Here is a 12,811-nt window from a genome sequence, read left to right on the forward strand (position 1 = left end):
GTAGACTGTTTTCTAAGACTCAGGTAATTCAGGATGCTGTTGTCTGTAAGAATGTGCTGCATATGTTGTACATGTTGAAAAGTGGTATGGAATAGGCTGCCCAGGGAGGTGGTTGAGTCCCCATCCCTGGATGTGTTTAAGAATAGGGTGGATGATCTATTTGAGGATATGGTTTAATGGGGATTAGGGATGGTTGGACTCGATGTTCTATAAGGTCTTTTCCAACCTAGAAATCTATGAATCTATGGAAAATTAGATCTCAAGAAGAGGGAGACAATAGAGTTAAAAATAAAATTTAAGACAGCATTCTTTCTCCACTTTGCTGCAGAATTCCTCTGCAGTGATTTCAGATGTGAATTCTGACTGTGCCCCTTGTTTTGGTGAACAGCTTGAAGCTATAGCCTGATCTTTGCTGGGAATGCATGTCTACGTACTTCAGTTGTATGTTCACTTTAGCTATAAAAAAGCACTGTAATGCTATGAATTTTCCCAGAATGAGGTCCTAGTGCTTCAAGTAAGTGGACCTTACCCTCTTTAACTTAGCTTCCCATTTGTGTGAAGTGCAGAGATTTAAAGTTGTTGAGAATTGGCTTTTTAATTTCCAGGGCTCCTGAGATTACTAGTTAATTACTTGGCCCCTGTTCTTTCTTCTTTTTTTCCTGAAGCAATACTTGAGTTAGTGACTCTGAATGATGTCAAATTAAATATCGCTAGCAGTATCATTATGCTTTAGCAGAAGTAAACAAATGTTATACTATAAATGATGCAAGGGTTCAAATTTCATGCATAAAGCATTCCTCTACCAGTCAATTTAACTGGGACTTCTAGGTTGTTGGATTGGGTGTGTGCATCTTCAGCTTTATACACGCACCTCCACCCCTGCACCACTGGGATGATTGAGACAATACATCATGAAAGCATTACTGAACTGAGAAATAGCATGCTATGTTCTCTCTCTATCCCCCAAGAACCCCCTTCTAAAAGCAGACAGACTTACTTGTGAGATGTGTCTGAACACTGTAGCACATAGCCCTATCAAATCACATACAAGTCTCATTGGCTATAAAATGCTTTTATTCCTGGTTCGAGCAGCCAGGCCAGTTACCTGTTACTGAATTTTTCTAGGCAGTTAGCTGGTTCAGCTACTTCTCATAAAGTTTAGTTGTACAATGCTACTAGAGGCTGCGCGTGATTTAGTCCCCAGTCAGCAAGGTGGTTAGCAGCATAGGACCGGACTGCTTCTGTTGAGGTTCTTGTAATTCCTGCCCAGGTGTGTATCAAGCTCAGACATGCACGAAAGTCCATGACTAAATTTACTGGTCCAAGAGACCTTAAACTAAGTTTGAGTGAATGGGAAGTTGGGTAAAGGGTTCTTTTTGTTGGCTTTTTTCAGTGCTGTAGCAGATGCAAGGAATTATGTTAGCTTACGGATCAGTGCCGCTTGTGCTTATCTGGTTTTCTGCAGGGGTGAAGAGAAGTCGACACCATGAGGGAAATCAAGGCTGTGAATCATGGTTGGGTTATGGTCAACTCTAGAGGCAGCATAATTGCTCTTTCAGGGTTGTGCTAGACTACACTCCAAAACGTAAATGTTTGGTGGCTTTTTCCGGTGGGGACTGATTGCTCAGATGTATAAGCATTCGTGTAACAGCTGTAACTGGGAATGAGACCTCTGAATTCTGCTGTAGGGTTATGAACAGGTGGGACTCTATTGGGACCCCTTGACTGGAGAGACTGCATGGGCCTGATAATATTCATTAATGGGAGCTTGGGTGCGGTTCCCTGGCTACTTCAATCAAAGTAAAGGATCCTGAGGCACCAGCTCCCCTAATTTCTTCCTTCTAACACCCTCCCTCTCCCCCAGCAACATCCCTGTTCCCTCTCTTAACACTGGGGTTCCTGTAACTGGGTGGTGAGCCGTTGCAAAGAACCGAAATGACCGAAAAGCGATCGCGTTTTGCTGGCTAAGCTGGTTATATTAGGTCAAGCTGCTGTGGAATTGCACTGCAATCCCTTATCTTAAAATCTAAACCTCTTGGGCAAATAACTGTATTTTTATGCTATATTTTCTTACTCTAGCCAGGATTTTCCATAATAAGACACAATAGAAATCACTTTCATAACTTGAGCACGTATAAATAATAATTGTACTGAACATGTTTTTTGAAATGTGCAGATGTTTTCCATTTAGATTAGTTCCTTTTCCCATTCTGTGGAGGCCTCACTGCTTTAAAATAAGTTTTAAAATATGTGTTTTTGGCAACTATAATGCAGTTGTGCGCAACCTGCAAATTCTCCAGAAAGATTAAATCTTACTCTGAAGCAGTTTGCAAAAAAATCTTCACAAATTCTCATCCTGTATTGTTTTGTTGTGCACAGGACCCAAAACAGTAACTCTGAGGAGCCTCACTCAATTTCTGGTGATTATTAAATGCCTTATTACTCTTAGTTTAGCAGAAGTATTTTTAGCTGTGGTATTATCCTGCTACTCAGAAAACCAAGGAAAGAGAAGCAAATAAAGCATTTTTTTACAATTACCTAGATAATAAGCAAGAGAAATGGAAACTGCTTACTTAAGAGTAAAAATTGACCTAGTAGAAAGACTTGCGTGACCAAACTAGTAGATTACTCCATGTAATCAGTGTGGGACTGAGTGTCCAAAAGAAGTGGTGTTGGCCACTGCCAAAAATAATATGCCTGTTTTGTAAGTCAGTGACAAATTGGGGGCAAGCACTTGCTGATGGAATATTTTTATCCAAAGCATTTAAAACATTATTTGGAGTACTATTAGTTATTTACTACAGACCGTGACAATCTCACTAAAAGTTGTGCCTTACTGAGTAGTTGTGTGTTTTCAGGTGTGGGAATGGTGCTTTTCAGATGGGATTTCAATCCAAGTAAAACATACTCAGGCACTAGTCTCTGTACTGATGTGAAAGTGTTGTTGGAAATCCTGAGGTGATGTGATCTCTGGATTCTGAGCATTCATCTAACGTTATAGAGGTATATGTTAATCACCTTGAAATAGTTAAAGAAACAGATTGAAGAAGAAACATGGATGTTTGTCAAGGTACAAGGAGCTACAACGTCATGGAGACCTACCTGAAACACGTGTACTCAGCACTGTAAGTGGAATGCTTTAAGGATGATAGAAATGATCAAGCTGTATCAAAGGAAAAAAATTTAAACATAAAAATGTGAATGATGATTTTTTGCTATTTAAAAGATGTTCTTAAACTCTCACAAAATAAACAGTGTTGAGGCAAGCCTGTTGGTTAAAAATCAGCCTGGCTTACAGGGATGTGAAAACTGGCAATTTAAAAAAAGCGAACAGCAAAACTCAGTGATAGAAACCAAGTTCAAAACCTGGCCTTATAGGCAATAAAAAAGCAAAAGACACTGAAGAAAATAAACTTAATCCATATTAATTATGAACAGTAAGAATGAGATTTTCTGTTGTTTCTGATGCTTTACCTTAATGGTAGTACTTATGCAAGTAAGAGATTGTCAGTATAAATATGATGGCTATTTTTAAAATGTTGGTTTTATCTGTCTTGACGAGAAGTCTTATTTTACATTTTATTAAGAAAAGCTTTAAAAATATGTCAGGATCCTTAAATCAGAATGTCCAAATAATGCTTTTGCCAGTTCTTTTACAAGAACCTCTGGTAAAACCTCTCTGGACCATGCTGAGCTGTGTGGGGAGGGAATACCATGTTTTTTAATGATATTTGGGATGAATTGAGAAGATCAGGAAGATTAAATTAAAGTTAAGGCTCTTATTTAAGATACAATGCTCCTGGTTGCTGTAACCTGAGATAAAGAATTGAATAAAATCAGAAAGTTTGACTAATCAAGAACTGAGAGTAAAATAACTATTGCTGATTAGCATGGGCTTATTCAAAACAAATTCAATCCAATGATAAAGTGAGTTTACAGCTTTTTGGTTAACTTTTTATTTTTTACCTTCAGTAACACATTTGAATTCATACTGTTCCTTTTAAGAAACTGGACCAATGAAAAAACAAAGCAAGCCTCCTGTGTTACTTGAGAAAATGTGGTTTAAACCATGGATTTCTGTGAGGAATAATAAAATAGCTGTGGTTTTATGGTATTTAATTTTTTTTTTCCAGCTCTGCAATGTTTGATATCTTTATCAATGACTTAGAGGCAATATTTTTCATGTCCAAGGATCATAGATGAGACATGGTTTAATTAAAGTGCTATTATCCAGCCAGAGCAGGAATGAAATCTAGGAAGACTGATGGCTTGTGTCATATGGAAGTCAAATCAGTGGTGAAAGGGTTTCTTCTGACCATAAAAATCCTAATCTAATAATGGATGCTTAACAGAGGAATGAGAACTGTGTTTATTTGGTACCTTAGAAGAGGAGCTCTGACAAGTCCAGGGCTGCCAGAGCAATCCTGGACTGATGGCATGTGTAAATTCAGTATTGGCAATGACCAGTTGTGGCAGCTTTGGAAGGATGAATTGCGTGTTAGGATTTCAACACAAACCATTTACTATAAATTTCATCTTAGGAAGAAAGCATTCAACTCTTTTAAATAATACTTTCACACAACGTGGAAAAGCCAAGGCAGCTGGTATGGTAGGAACTTTTTACATGGGCAGTTTCTAGCAGAAGACATCTTGATGCTCTGGATGCTGGGACAGCGGCCACTCACCAGCCATCAGGATTGCTCAGGTCTCAGAAATCACTCCAGCTGCAGCTGTGATGGCTTCAAAGCAGCTGGACACCCAAACCTTCTCTTGTCCTGAGTAGACATAGTTAAGTAGCTGGCCCAGGTGTATATATGCCATTAATGTACAGATGAATCATGACTGTTGGTTCACTTTTTGCAAATGTTCTATCTGAAGCCGTTCTTTATTCATATAACTGTCAAATACAGACATTGAAGTACTGAACGGTGCACAAGAGGCAAACATGTGGGGTAGCTGCTAGGGCAGCTACTCCTCCTTCATCTGCCACACTTCAGGGACTTGTGGGCTGCTATTTTCAAGTTATTTCCTGAGTGTTTGCTTTGGAATATTTTTCCCCTTAACTTACTACAAATATTTAAATACAAGAATGTGATAGTTCTCACAGTTGCCCTAAATAGGTCAATGAGCATGACTGGGCTGGCAGTTCTGACTCTTCTGGAGGAATGACAGGCATCCATGGTGGAAGACCGAATCCAGAAAAGCTGAGGTGCAAATTCAAGCTCAATTCTTCAACTTGTGCTAGTTAGCTTTCTTCATTTCCACAAATTACTTCCAATTGTCGTAAGAACTGGTACCAGCCTTCCAAGATTCGTATTCTTGAAAAATACCTACCTATGAATGTGCAAATGGAAACTGTTGAGAAAACGGAAACAAACCTGCTTTTATTATTAATATTCCAACCAAAATAGAAACCTGGACAGAAGAAAACTGAGTATGGAGGAAACCTGCAAGTTCATATCTTATCAATCTAAAGATATAAGTGTATCAAAAAAACTGTAAATAGTGTACGGCTGTAGGGACTTCTGAATAAAAGACAGTCACAATTGGCATTCATATGTAGATGAGTGACACTTTTACACAGTTTTTTTGTGTGGTAAATTCATTATGGAATGGTTATACTCTGAATTTAAAAAGGTCCTTTTGCCTGCTGCTTGAATGATGGTTGTTAGAACTAGAGACAGCATTTCGGTGACAGTTTTGCTGTAAAATAGTAGTAGCATTTCCTGAATTCTGTGAATAGAGATTGCTCTTGTCTATATAATAAGGGTGTATTTTTGTATCTGGTGCATATATGGGAAACTCATTTCTAGGTTATGTTCACCAGTGTGTTCCCTAGTAGTTCTGAGTATTTTTGAAATACAAATGACACTCTGTGTGATCAAAATAGGAGGTTTCTAGATACACAGCTTTTCAGTTAGCTACATTAAAACATCACTGAGCAAATTAACCTGGTTGACCGAGAGGCTTTTCTCCATGTCACACAAAACAGTCAGGGAAGGTGCTCAAAGGTAATGCTGTGGCCCAGTGGTGCTGAATTCCAGACATGAAAATTTGTAAAACTATTGATGGAGTAAATCATCTGTGGGATTTTTTTTCATTTAGCTACTGCCCGTCTGTGCCATTCTGGTAGGAGATATTTGTGCTTTCCTTCACCAATTAGGTTCTGTTTTACAAGTGGAATATTTTTTCCCCCTTAGATCTTGCTGCTAGATCCTTCTCTGGTAGTACACTGCCAGCGCTTGAACCAAGGAGAAAAACATGAATATTCTTTTTTCCTCTCCTTTCCCTGCTTCCAGTTGGCAAGAAAATTTTGTGGTAGGATATTACTTTTCCTAGGGTCAATGTCATGAGTCATTTTTTCTTTTCTCTCTTCAATGTTCAGAAGTACTGAAAAGTAAAGTCATTTCTGAATCACAATTCTGTCTAGCCCATTGTGCAGAAGAAAAAAATCCACGTTTTTTTAATTTGTGGGAATTGGTGTCTCCTTTTAAATCTATTCAGTTATTTTGAGTGGACTGAATATGCATTAGAAGTGGGAACAGACAAGTACGATCTGTTTTTATAGATGCGTCTTCTAAAATTGGAGGGGTTTACAGTCATCTTTCCAGCGTGTTTCAGAAGATTCTACCTCTAGAATATATATGGCATCACTCATCGCTCCTAAACATGGTTTATTTAAACAACAGGAACACCTGAAACTGTGCCAGCGTGCATATTACACTTGCAGGCTTAAAGAATGAGCTGGGGAAGGGATGGTACTTACGAGAGCCACCATTCCCCCTCAGTGCAGGGGCTGTTGGGTGATGTGCTTGAGTGGATCACAAGTATCTGACAGCTGATGGTTTTCAGTAAATTTTTGGAGAGCTTTCCTTTTCTTGCTTTTTAATATTCTCTTAGTGAATAGTTGCAGTATGTCTGGTAATATGTTCACAACTTAAAGTTTCAGAAGTTATTTTGACTCAGTATTTTAACTCAGACGTGTTGAGAATTTGTAAGTGTAATAATAAATCGAGATTTGCTGTTTGAATGTTTCTGCCATACACTGCTGATTTCTTATTGACACATGTCAAACTCAGTCTTTTGACTAAGTTATAGCTCGCTTTTTCTGTCTAAAAATATTATTTTCCATTAGTCTGTTCTGCAAATTCCTAGCTTTCTGTTTCTCAGGTACTGAGTCTTGTAAGTTCGCCAGGTTGGATTGTCAGTAGAGCACATAGAAAGTAATAAAACAGATGAGGAAGAGTAAATGAAATCACAGGCTTTAGGCAACAGGCAAGAAATTATGTTAAATAAACTTGCTTCAAGGGAAGCTTGAAATAAATTGAAAAGTGAAAGTTTGTGTATGTGATCTTGTGGTGTATTGCATATCCAAAGGAATAGCTTGACAAACCTAGTCTATTCTTAGAAGGAAATATTGATCAAAATTGTTAAATTTTATCAGAACAAGACCATAGTTTGCACAGGTTTTTATACATGCTATTGAAGGTACAGTTATTTTAAAATGAATGGAATATGGTGACAAAAAATATTTACTGTTTATCATGAAGCATCTGCTTTTTAATTAAAAAGTTCCATTGCTGCCCAAAAGGCTTCAGATCCTGGGTAGTAGTTTTTAGGTGGCATATTCAGTGAAGGACGTAGTTAATCATTCAGTCATGAAGTATACATACTGGAAAGATAATTAATGAAAAACTGAAGGAAATCACCTATATTATTTAAATATACAAATGGAGTTGTATTTTTATTATTACAGAGGAGGTTGGTTTGGTTTTTTTTTTAATTATTTGTGTTAATAGAGAGGAGTTTTAGTGCTTTATCTGTTTGTGCGTTAGAAGCATGTCATTGGTGAATGCTAACGTCCCTCAGGTCCCTCTGTTACAATCCACTACAAACCTGAGCACAAACCTCCTGTACTCCAAGGATTCACATCTATGGGATGTTCTAAAGCCACTGATAAATAGTGTGGTAGTCTGGTTTGGGGTTTTAGTTTATATATTTTGTGGAAGGGGATTAGAATTTAAATCCTAAAGCTGATTCCAACACTTTGTTTGGATGTCTCATGCCTCATTATTTTTCCTCCATGGATCAGGAGTTTCTGCCTGATTGTTTCCTCGGAAGCTTCGTGGCTTCCGTGTTGCTGAGCTCGTGAGGTACACCCTGGGATATGTGGACTGGCACAGAGATTTACATACAGATTACTATAGTGAGCAAGCAAAGACATGGGAATATTGAACAACAATTACAGTTTTCCTGCAGATTTTATTTGGAAATTTAATATTTTAAAATATTTTGATTTGCAGTGATTTGTAGTCGACTGAAGTAAAAAAAAATCCCAAATGTGCGAATATCCATCAGAATTTCAGAATATTCCCTCATTTCCAGTGAATAAATAGGGCTATGTGACATTTTTGTCGACTATTGCTGAAGTTGGTGTTGATTAATGTTGAAATTCTTACCACGATGGTAGTGAAAGGTGTGGTCCCATACATTGCATCGCACAAAGTTAGGTAGTATTTCGTGAGTAACTTGCTGTTTATAATGGGAGGAGGAATGAGGTAATATAGAATTCTACTGTATTTATTTATTTTTATTTCAATAATCGTAGTAAATGCTAGTTACTCCCATCTCAGTGTAACCATAGCTGCAAATGCAGACTTTGCATTCATTTACGTGAAAGTGTTTGTGCACACGCAGATATGTCCATTACATCATACAGAGAGTTGATATATCTGGGCTGTTAGAAAATTCTGTATTTCACAGGACCCTGTCATCAACAGAAATGATGAATTGTTATTGGATAGAGGACCCTTTATTGCATGGAATATTCCATATTTTGAAATGCTGTGTTTTATTTGGAAACCACGTTTCCTGTTTTAATCTTGTTAAATGTGTCAGTCTGCATGGTAGCTTGCATCTGACTTTTGTTTGGGCTTTTTTTTCTCCATATGTTTCTTTACTTTCTGTCCAGATTTATTCTGAGAGATACAATCAATTTTCTCAGATACTTTTTCCCAAACATATCCAATGTGATACGTGCAGGCATGCTCACTGATGAGATGTATCGAGCAATGCACATGGACACTAATAGATAATAACTGCAAGAAAGAAAAAAAAATAAAAGAAAAGGACATAAAAGCTTACTAGCCAAATATTTACTGTCTTTGGTCGTAGAAAAGGAAAATTCTTCACTGACGGCTTTTCTCCTTGAGCCAGTAAGAGCTCAAAGTCCTGCTGAGGTGGACCTCAGCTTTGAGCGAATGCCAAGGAAACCAATGTTGGAAGTTAGTGTTATCTATTAGGTAGCCTTAAAAATACAGTTCAGTAACGTTCAGAGAGACTTCTTGCATCATTATTTTCTTGCAAGAAATCAGAAAGTAATTTGCTGATGGTATGTTTTACACAATTATTTTCATTGGCTTTAATAGTGGATGTCTCTATATTTCAGAAGTCACTTCTGCAATTAAAATTCTAATAATCAAATGTTAATTTTTAACTGAATACTCAAATAATAAATTTCCTAATTTATAATTTCAAGTATATCCTCAAAACTGCATACGGCTTTAGTCAGGAAGGTTTTTTACTCTGTGGCCTAAAACTCTTGCCTGAAATGACTGCAGCATGTTGTTGAGGTGGGATTCCAGGGAGGGAATTTTGAGAGCCTAAATTTACCCAAGATACTGCAGTTTCCAGTGTGTTTCGGTCTTTTAAAGATTGCCTTTTGAAGAATGTTTGAGTTCGTCTTATGTTTTGTCCATAGTCATCTGCAATTTTTTTTTTTTTTAATTACTGTTTCTTCTGTATCTTCTGCCTTACTATGTATTTCCTTGGTTGTATTAAACCTTCAGTAGGATACTGTCTATAAATGTCTCATGCTTCCTAAGGGATGCATTCTACTAATCATCTATTAAGAGAGCTGAAATACAAAACATTGCCTACCCCTTTTATAAAAAAATTGTGTACAAAGGGGAACAGCATTTCCCACCATATTTAGAGCTGTTAACTGATTTGACTTATTTGCAAATGTAGATCATTTGCTATTCTTTACCGTAGTGTTCTCAGGGGAATGTATTACATCACCTCCCTTGTTTTCGTTTAGATGCTTTTCTCATATTTTCTTAAGCACAGTTCAGCAGCTGTGAGTACCAGCAGTTTTACCAATAAAACTCCAAAAATAAATGGGCTTGGCTTTTAAACATTTATTGTCTTTAGATATTTTTCTCACTCAGTTTCATAATATGTACACTATCAGTATTTTATTTAATGGTGCATTCGCTTGTAATGGGCTTTGTTCTTTACTACTATAGTAGAAAGACATTCTGTGTTTACATTACTATTATTATAATGCTCATCCCCTTTGCCCTAATATGGGGATGAAAAATATCTTGATCTACATTTCCTTTCAGTAGCAAAAATGCTTACAGTCCTTTTTAAATAAATAAAAAAACAACAGAGCAAAGTCTTATTTTTTTTTCACCTGGCGTTTACTGTTAACATTGTACAACAAAAGGTTACTGCAATTTTTAAAACTCATCCAGTTGCTCTAGTGCAATTAACTTAAAGGACACTTTCAGGTTCATATTATCTTTTTAATACCCGTGTTGTATAAATTATATATTATATATATTTTGGTTCCAGACTTACATCTACCATCATCTTAGATTGCGTCTTTTTAAAGTCTTCTTATACTTTCATAAAATACTAGAGATGAGTGTTTGCAATCTTCTTTTAACCATCTAGCCTTTCAGTGTTGCCTGGGTACTAAACCCAAATCTAGAGTTTTCTAGTATACCCTCTTAGGCAGCAATGTTTTTGTCTGTTCTCTTTTATCTTGCCCATACTTAAGATTCGATGGAACGGACAATTATAACTTTGTGTTTCAGTTATTAGTCTTGAGAATCTGGGGCCTCATCACTAAACCGGGTAAGATGAGAATGACTGAGAAAGAGACACGGAGCTTGAGAGTCGTTTGAACCTGAGCTAATCATCCTAGGCTAATCTTATGAAGAGGAGCAGACGCTGCTTCTTGTAGAGTAGCTGTCTCAAATTGGTCAGATGAATTGTGTTTTAAAACGATCTATATTTGTCTATTGACTAGAAAAAGAGCTTAGACTAGCTTAGATATTGAAATATCCAGTATAGGTTCTTACATTAGGCAACACGAATTCATACTCAGTTTGCACTTCGCTTGCCTGTCTCTGCATCTGACGTGTTGCTGCGGGGCTCAGGAGGCTTCTACAGAGACTAAAACTTGGTTTTGAACTTATGTCAACCTCTTACTAAACAAATTTTGTGTCTTTGAGAAATGCCATTCTACTGCTTAGTACGTGAAAAGACCTCAGCAATTGTCTGTTACTTTTGATCCATTGTCATCCTTTAAATTTTGCCATTTTATCTAGGAGTATATGGTATTCTTCTTCTGAGACCGTTATTTTATTTTTATGAACTATACTATTTATGAATATTTCCTTTGTGAAATTCTCTGTTTCCTTAGACCATGGAAAATGTGTCAAAGCCAGGTGGTGCTTCAGATTTTCACATATACCAAACAGCATATCAGCAATGATTTTTAAGACTCGAGAAGCTGAAGAGGGGAGGGCTTTAGCCGAAAGAACATGATGAGATGGGACTTAAGTCTCGGTTTCAGCTGTCATTAGAAAGAGCGAGCTGTGTACTGATGTTACTGGCGATTCTGTCAGTCCATTTTATTGCTTCTTACTTCACTTTTCACCACAAGGAGATCTATAAAAGAGGGCAGAAATGAATATGTGGAAATGCTTATTTTGGATAGCATGCATGAATATCCATAGACCAAACTGACAGCAGACTTTATTTCAAGATACAGTAGACATTTCCAACTCTTCATACTCAGAAGACAGCAACAGAGAGTGTTTGTTTTGGTTGGAGTCCGTTATTTCTGAAATAGCAATTTCTAGCTATCTGCCTCCTCAGCAATTTGGCAGGCAATGGAGAAGACAAGAGAAGGAATGAGCCATAAATACAGCTATTATCACTAAATGTGGGATAAGATGCATCATTTGTGCCTGCACCAAAGTCTGCCTAGTGTATGGGACAAAAATGTGTCAGCTGTTGACCGTAAAGGTGCTCTTACAAACACTGGCCTTAGACTAGCAGGTCTACTTTGTGCATAGAACTACTTTTCCCTTTTTTCTTCTGGTGCTAGGACAGATACATAGTGAACACCTGAGATGCCAGCACCAAAATAATATCACCAGACTTGTTTAATAATTACCAGTCTGTCAAAGGAACATTGTTGATATGACTTATGTAGGAAGAGGCCCAACCCATTTGGCTCTGGTAAAAAAAAATGGCTGAGTGTCAGCACAGGAGACAGGGATGTCAGGGTCAAAGATATTTTGGTGAAGGACCGCGTGGGAGTAGCTTATGGAAGTAAATTAAATAGATAGACATAAGTTTAATAGAACTGAGAAGAGGCTGCAAAAAATGATGGAGATTTATAGTTGCGTGTGAATGAAAAAAAAAAAAAAAACAAACAACAAAATACCAGAACAGTTGATATAGAAAGGAAATGTACTAATAACAGAATAAGGTTTTCTGTTTTCCAGGTGATGTATGTGCTGATATGTTAAAATTCTGTTCATTAACTGTGATGGGCTCAAGATACACTGTGTGCTGTCAAAATGTGTGAGCTGATAAAATAGGAGCAAAATCCTTTTTATTAACAGATTATTAAAGGTGAATGAAAATGAGATCTTTAAGTCTTTTTTTTAAGTTAATGTTACCTTTGTAATTTACCATATGAAGGAAAATTATTAAGATGGCTTTCTTC

General features: G+C 37.1%; 1 protein-coding gene across 1 annotated transcript in view; it reads left to right on the top strand.

Annotated features, from left to right (window-relative positions):
* The window catches only part of ME1 (malic enzyme 1), a 195,780-nt gene that overhangs the window by 87,220 nt on the left and 95,749 nt on the right, over window positions 1–12,811 (top strand). The gene's annotated exons all lie outside the window — the stretch shown is intronic.

The sequence above is a fragment of the Tauraco erythrolophus genome, chromosome 2 (genome assembly GCF_009769465.1).
Source record: "Tauraco erythrolophus isolate bTauEry1 chromosome 2, bTauEry1.pri, whole genome shotgun sequence".
Classification (NCBI taxonomy): domain Eukaryota; kingdom Metazoa; phylum Chordata; class Aves; order Musophagiformes; family Musophagidae; genus Tauraco; species Tauraco erythrolophus.